The sequence below is a fragment of the Dendrobium catenatum genome, unplaced genomic scaffold (genome assembly GCF_001605985.2).
Source record: "Dendrobium catenatum unplaced genomic scaffold, ASM160598v2 fragScaff_scaffold_133, whole genome shotgun sequence".
Taxonomy (NCBI): Eukaryota; Viridiplantae; Streptophyta; class Magnoliopsida; order Asparagales; family Orchidaceae; genus Dendrobium; species Dendrobium catenatum.
Genome location: NW_021318595.1, coordinates 4,091,810 through 4,100,294, shown reverse-complemented (window position 1 = coordinate 4,100,294; position 8,485 = coordinate 4,091,810).

The following is an 8,485-nucleotide window of genomic DNA, read 5'->3' as shown; positions in this document are numbered from 1 at the left end:
CACAGAAAAAAGATGGTTCCGTTGTGGTCAATGCTGAGAATCAATAACTGATTGCACATTGTATCCTTTAAAAAGGTGGCATACTAATCAAGATGGATTTCTATCAGAAAATATAAAGGCTGAATATTATAGATGGGTAAAAGAAGGAGTTCTTAACATATAAAGATTGGCAATACATCCAACAGCAGTTCACAGCAAAAATTCTTATGCTGTCCAACTCTAACCCAACTTCAAGCGCGTATGCGCATAGTTCTGAGCCAAATGTAATAATAATTTGTTTACCATTCCTCAATTATTATGATATCTCACCATTTTATTACTAACTAATCTTGTATTTTCTAGAATTGTGTTAAAGACTTTTGACTTCATTTCCAACTTTTCTAAATTATTAGCTAGTCTATTTAGATTTAAATATAAAATATGCTCGAATCTTTTTAAAATTTTAATTTTTTTTTTAAATATTGCTCGAATCTTAAATGTCGCATTTACGATGCTTGTTTCGAAAATTGGCCATTAAATAATGCCTTTAAATTATCTAATCTAATTCTTTTTCAATCAGGGAAAAACAAGTACATAAAAGTTCTACATTTTTATATTTTTTAAGAAATAATTAATTATTTAAATGATGAGATAACAAATTTTATTTCTCAACAAGTTGATTTCACGTAAATTTCTTCTTACTATGTTTGTCGCATATATTTTTTAAATTTATACGTATAAAATTAAGATGATAAATTCTCCATACTTTCACAAAGAAACTAACTAAATTTGGCCAATTATTTTTATACATTTCACCCTAACTATACTTTATTTATAAGAAATTTTAATTTATATAATTTAACACTTTTTTTTTCTCATTTTCTCACATAAATATTACCCTAATTTACTCTAATTATTTATTTTATGGAAAATAAGATATTTTTAGTAATGTTATCAATCCAAAAACAAATTATTTAAAATTTTATTTTTATAAAAATATTAAATAAAAAATAATTCATATGTTACTTCTTCTAAATCTCTTAATAGCAAAACTAATTATTGTATATAATATCTAAACTATTTCTAAATTTGAAAATTTTTAATTTTTAATATTTCAGGATAATTTCTTCTTTCTCAAGCCAAATTGGAGATTATTTTTATAAAGGTCCAATCAATAAATTCGGTATAAATGTTTTATTCTTTAAGATCTCAATAAATCAACTCTTCTAAATATTATATTTAATAAACTAACTGAATTTTTATTTTCCAAATTAACTCAAAAACTCTAAGACCCATTTCCCCTACACAATACTCCCACTCTCAACATAAAATTATAATTTGACAATCAACAAGATAAAACACACTACATCATCCACTGATTTACAAGTGGAACGATACAGAGGAATAACATGCGGAACTGAAAACGAAAATAAACAAACCTCATACAATGAAAATTATGCACACTGATAACGAGGAAGATCAAAGCGTGTAGAAAGCTGAATACGCCGACTGCTTACGCGCATTTTATGCAAAAAAAATTCATTTAAAGAATGCGCTCATTGTAATGGCGCATTCAGAGAATGCGCCGAACAAGACGGTGCATTCTTTGAATGCGCCAACCTATCTAGCGCATTTGATCTTTTCTAAATTTTTTAAAAAATTTGCTTGAATCTTTAAATGTCGCATATAAGATGCTTGTTCCGAAAATTTTGCCGTCTTTTTATTGCATACTTTAGTACAAATCACAAGATATGCTGACAAAAGGCAGGATTGAAGAAGCATATTCTATAACAACTCAACTGAAGTATCATGAAATTTCCTGATACTGAAGATAATGATTAGATATAGATAGGGCTATCAACAATCTGACCTCAAGCTGATTTAACCAAACTAATGATTAGCACGAAGTAATTAGATATGATTTCAAGTAAGCCAGGTTTGGCTATAGTATGATGGATTTAACCACGATTTACACTATACATGACGTAGCTTTAATTTGAGCCAAATTCAAGTAAGAAAAATCGATAGTCTCAACTAATTTTTAATCTCATGAGACAAATTCCTAGTCCACCATACATGCATACATAAATAGATTTATATATATAAATATATAAATGCATCCATACATCAATTCAAATTTAAAAACATACAAGTATATGTTGGTATACACATTCAAAAATATAAGCAAATCAAAACGAATATATAAAACCTCTGGGAAATCTTTTCTAATTAAGCATAATATAGGTCTTCCATCATTTAAGGAATTAGAAGAATTAATCCCATCAAGAGATCATTAGAATTCTCTCTAATTGCCAATCAAAATGCAACCATGACAATAAAATGAATTTAAAAAATTTGTTGCTCAAGTTAAATGCAAAATGGTAGCAAAAATATTTAACTCAAAGTCACTGTTCAAAAATTTAAAAACTAGAAAATAAAATATATTGCATCATGTAAAAGTACTAATTAAATTGGCATCAAGATTAGGAACTATTCATGACTTCACATCTAAACAATAACTTGTTGATGATACCTACACTTCTCAGATTAGAAATTCTTACTAAAATATAGCACATGGAATAAACATATTTATGTATTCATAAATTACATTGAAGGATGCACCTCATTTACCAGTGTCTGTTGTGGCATTTACATATCTAGGTATGTGTCTTAAGTTACTTACAGTTCATTAATGCATGTTCTCCGGTCTTCAAGGAGAGAATTCTTAAGTTCAAACTTGGAGAGAATGCAAATCAGATCTTACAGCTAAAATCTGTTGAATATAATTCCGTGGGCTTACACATAAGTTGGCAATGAAGCTAGAGAATCTATAACGAAAAAAAGATAACTTTATAAAGAATAAACTTTAAAAAATATATTCCCAACATTGAGCAAAAGTTCATGATAGTACTCATGTAAATGCCGAGGAAAGTGTCACAATCATCAGTTGCGCCTTGCTCTCGTACTTCTGAGGATGCTTGAATTAAGATCGACAATGGCCCTATGATAAAGATAAATATTTAGCATATGGTATTTGTGAAACAAATTTTGCAAAGTTGACCCACTGCAAATTAATAAAGAATACTTTGCACAAGTGAACTGTAGTCAAAAGTATAAATATGATACTTTCAAATGACAGAATATTTGCACAGATGACCAATGCACCACAATAAGGAGAGGGAGAAAAAGTTGAGTCTCAATTTGACTTACATAACGATCACACTTTTCTGTCCATTAGATTTTAATTATAAAACACATAATGAAAATTAACGCATTTGATCTTTATTCTATCCTAGAAGACAGAAAGGAACCAAAATTCTTTAGGTTTTGTGGTAGCATACTTCGGCTTCAAGTTATGGAAAATCATGAAAGGCATGCCATAGAATTTAATCAAGCAAAATAAAAAAAAGTCTTTTTCATCTTGCAAGATTTTTGAAAATAATAAACATTGGGTGTAGCCTGAGCAAGAGGCTTTATTAAGGTTATGGAAGGGGTTGATGTGTGTTTTCATAAAGCTGTCTAAACCTTGCATTACAAAAAGATTACTTACTTGATTCTTACATTGCGTAGATACTTTTCATGACTCTAACTTCTGGACAAAAAAAATAAAACACTAAATTGTCTAAGTGTCCTAGTATCCCTAATGAAAGGAAGTTACCCAACCAGCACCAGATATGGACTGTGTTTGTGCACATACATGAATATAAAGATCATGGTTGGCTATAATAGAATATGCAAAATAAAAAACTGAACTTGGCACCCGATCCTTGAGTTGAGAAACACACAATATTAGCATTAACAGTCAAGCATTACACTGGCCAGTTCTTTAATGTGAAAAATATGAAGCTATGAATTTTTAGTTTAGTTGTCCGGACCTTTGAATTTACTATATCAGCTCTAGAAGAACAATTTAAAAAATGATTTTCCAAAATATGTAGCAGTAAAATCGTATGAAATTTTGATAAGTTTTATTTCACATATGCATAACTAAATAAAGTCCCATGAATACAACAAAACACATATCACATCATTTTATTAGTAAACACAAACATCATATATTGAGGCTAATTCATAAAACCACATTATCATCATTTCTAGTCCACCAGCCCAAGAATGCCAACAACATGCCAATTAGCATTCTCAATAACATCAATTAAAAGTAGTGTAAAATCACTCACTTGCTGAGCAAACCACAAGAACCATTTTTATACTATCTTACTAAAACAATCTTATTTCCTAGATTAAAAAAATAGCAAAAACAATATTCCATAAAATATCCAACAAACAAATGAATAAACATCCAAGAAGAATAGCATAAAGCCCAGTATTCATGTAGTTGAAAGAAAATAACATAAAAAATTAACCATTATGAACAACTTAAAATAAATTTTTGCCAACTTCTTATAATAAAGGTTTTTGTTTCATATCATAAAACTATATAAGGAAAAACAAAAGATGAAATATAATGAAGAAAAAGTAACTGTATAACCAAATTCTATCAACAATTAAAAAAGATTATTATAGTAAATGTAAGACTGTTCAATTCCGAGTAGAGTCTTTAGAAATTTATAATTCTTTTTATATATTAATCTTCTTCACGAATAACCTAAATTAAATTAATTACACAAATATAAATATTTTGATTATTTACAAAAAATTTAATCGGCAGAACATAATATTTAAAATTAAAAAATACTTACTAAAGATTAAGGCCATGCAACATAAGTTTCAATTACGTGTCCAATTGTTGTTAAAGTAATGTATGGTCTAATCAAGTGTTCTTCCCAATTCACAGGAATGTTGATATGAAATGAACACAAATTTGGACCTAATGGATAGTTACCAACCCTATGTGTAGGATCCATACTTTGAATATATCCAATTGCCATAGTTTTTGTAGAATCAAGTACACTTTTGACTGCAACTTTAGTTCCAACCTCTATATATGAAGTTTATAAGATCAAATAAAATTTGTAACAACATATGAAAGATTAAAATATGGCTCTATAAGTTCATAAGTAAATAGGTTGCTTACTTGAATAAGAGATCTGTTATTGAAAGAGTGTACATCACCATTTTGAGAAGGTTGAGCAGTTCTTAATGGCATGCTATGACTAGCTTGTTGTGTACTTTTCATATCAAACTTAATTTTAGCAATTACCTCACCTTGTTCTTGAACTTGTTTTTCCATTTTTTCAAAAGCTTCCTTGTAGCCTTCTTTTAATCGGTAAGCACCACTTCAACTTGGAATTTCTCCCCATGCAACATAATGAGTTACACCAAATCCATACATGCGAACTCTGTCGAACTTGTCATTCCCAAGATCTTTTGAGAAAATATTTTCTCTTCCAACATCTTCTATTTGAGATGTTTGACTTCTTATTTCCTTCATTTTTTCTTAAATATAATGACTATTAACTCTTTCACATAAACTTTTGTATATTTTATAATTAATTTATGAAATAGTTATTATCAGTATTTACCAAAGCTTCAAAAGCCTCAATACTATTAGCAATTACTTCTTTTGTGTAACACTTTTCAAACATTTCAACTCTTGTTGGTGAGTGACCTATGCTTTTCTCCTAAAAAATTAAATAAATATTATAAAAATTAATTAAAAAAAAAGAATAATTGACTTCAAAATTTAAATATAACACACACACACTGACTCAAACATGTATATACATAAAACATTTACCTGATCTTCATGCACTTGACCCAAACTCCTTTTTCCAATTATGAGCATCAAACTCTTTTTTGACCTACTCTTTTTATTTCTTTCACTTATACAGTGAACACAAATATGATTTAATAAAAAAATATAACATCTAAATATGATTAAATTTAAAAGTTATGATAATATACCTTTGATTCTTCTGAATTCCAATAGGATAAAAGATTTTTCCATTAATCTTTGATTATTCATTTTAGCACATTACATTCCATTAATCTTTGAGTATCCTTTTTAGCACATTACACAGTTGTTGTTTTGTAGACATATTTTGTTCATAATATCTAGATTTAATGTCTGCTTTCTAATTCCTTCATTTCTTCCCAATTGATTGAAGAGCCCATACATCACTACCACTAGGATTCTCAAATTTCTCCTAAAAAAATAATATTTATTGTTATATCTAAAGAATTTTATTATTTTATGTATGCAACTATGAATAAAACAAAATAGGTAATCATATTATAAAGATAAATACCTGAATAACTTCTAAAATATTTTTTTTAAAGACTTTGGCATTTTTTCCAACTTTTGATATCAATAGGTGAACGCTTCCCATTATAAGCAATTACTCGTAAAAACTCAAAAAATAATGATTTATTTTGTCTAATAGGTTGACCATATTTATTAAAATTAATAACTACTCATTCTTCACCATGTTGGGCAGCATGATATCCCTAAATATTACAGATATTGGCTGGAGCTCTTCATTTTTGCTCCTCATTGCTTCTACACGCTAATAAAAAATATCATAAAATTTTAATCCTATAAGTAAGTTAAATGCAAATGTAAAAGAAGCATAGAAAGTTTTGACAATATCATAACTAAGAGGCAAACCTGCAACATAATTTTCAATGTTATTTATTGGAACATCTATTTCAACTTCTATTTGTTGGCTTCATCCTCTATTTCTAACATGTGTTCTAGTGTGTGGTGGAATTTCTTAAAGATCATTATAAAACATATATGTGAGTGGATTACAATAAAAGATAAAAAATGCAATTTATCATCCATGTTACTCATATAATCTATGGAGAAAAATAAATTGGACATCAAAACTAAATGCAAGCTTTAGATAAACACACATAAGAAACACAAAAAATCACATAATGTTACATAGTAATTAGATTGATACAATGATCTAAAGATATAAGTGTAAAAGAAAATATTCCTTACATTACAAATGAAATAGTACACAAATCAATTACTCAAGTAGAATATCATCAACTTCATCTCTTACCCACTGAACTACACCATCAATACAATACTGCTTAGCAGAAGTCTCACTTTGCAAGTAGTCATCAACATCAGTGTCTATGTGAATGTTATCTATATTATTTCTTGGTGATGTTGTAACAACATTATACTATGTAGGATCAATAGGATCTTCTACATAAAAAACTTGTTGAACTTGAGAAGCAAGCACAAAATGTTCTTGATGTAGTTTAATTTTATTGAAATTAGTCAAGATGAAGCCATCCTCATCCTCCTTTAGCCTTTTTCCTTTAGAAACCTAATCACATTCAAATAAAACAACAATTTGCTCTGCTGTGTAGTCCAATTCAATTATATTTTTTAATTTCCCATAATATGTAAAGTTACTTAAAATAGGGTTATTATCTTTGATACTAGTGAAGCTTGAAGTTAGAGCTTTAACCATCACTCCATAATTTTGAGTTTTTCTTCTTTTATCAAATCCACAACAAGAAATCTAAAACCAATTATAAGGTACTTCTTGTACAGAGTGACAACATTGGATGGACCTCTAACTAAGCACCTCAAATCAGTAGAAATAGTATCATCCTTCAATGGATCAATTGAAGCAATTTATTAAAATAAAGTAGTTGTAATCAGTAAAAATTCTTATGTAAAGTACGTTAGCATTATAACACTAACCTTATTAGCAAACCAAGAAACAAAATTCTCAATGAGCATCCTTTTAGCATCATGCTTTCCATATCGAGACCTTTTTTATCTTATCATTTCTTTAACTATAATGTTATGTTCACTGTATATAATCATAAAATTAATAAGAATATAATAATAGTATTTATATAAAAAATGAAATCATGTATTCTTCAACCAATTTTTCTTCTACCTAACATATTTCTTTATTTCCTCATAATTATAAAGTACCTATCGATGTGCTTTAACGAGTGTATCATCATTGAAGATCTTGACCTCTCTCTTCCCAAGTGCCTGACCATTTGTTACAAAGATATTAATTCCTTCATTCAGAACGTTATCAGCAAATTCATTTCTTCCAACTTTATTATGCCTTATTTCCACATGGTCAGCAAAATATAAAGAATAAAATGTTAAACATTCCTCCACAATATAGCATTCTGCAATTGATCCCTCTGGACAACTTCTATTTTGAACATATGACTTTAACTTTCCCATAAATCTAAAAAAATTGATTGATAAAAGATATCAATTTTTTATTAAAGTTATATATGATTAAAAAAAGAATAATACATGAAATAATTAGTAACCTCTCAATAGGATACATCCAACGATAATATACAGGACCTCCAGTCCTTTCCTCAGTGGCCAAGTGAATTATCAAATGCATGATGATATAAAAAAAAGTATGAGGAAATATCTTTTCAAGCTGGCAAAGTGTAATTGCGATTTCTTTTCGAATATAAGCAGCTTAATCGAGAGAAGAACTTTAGAGCATAAGCCTTGAAAAAATGACTCAATCAAATTAGAGGTGAGCGAACCGACTTAGGTAAGACTTATCTTAAGCACAATGGAAGTAATTGTTGCATT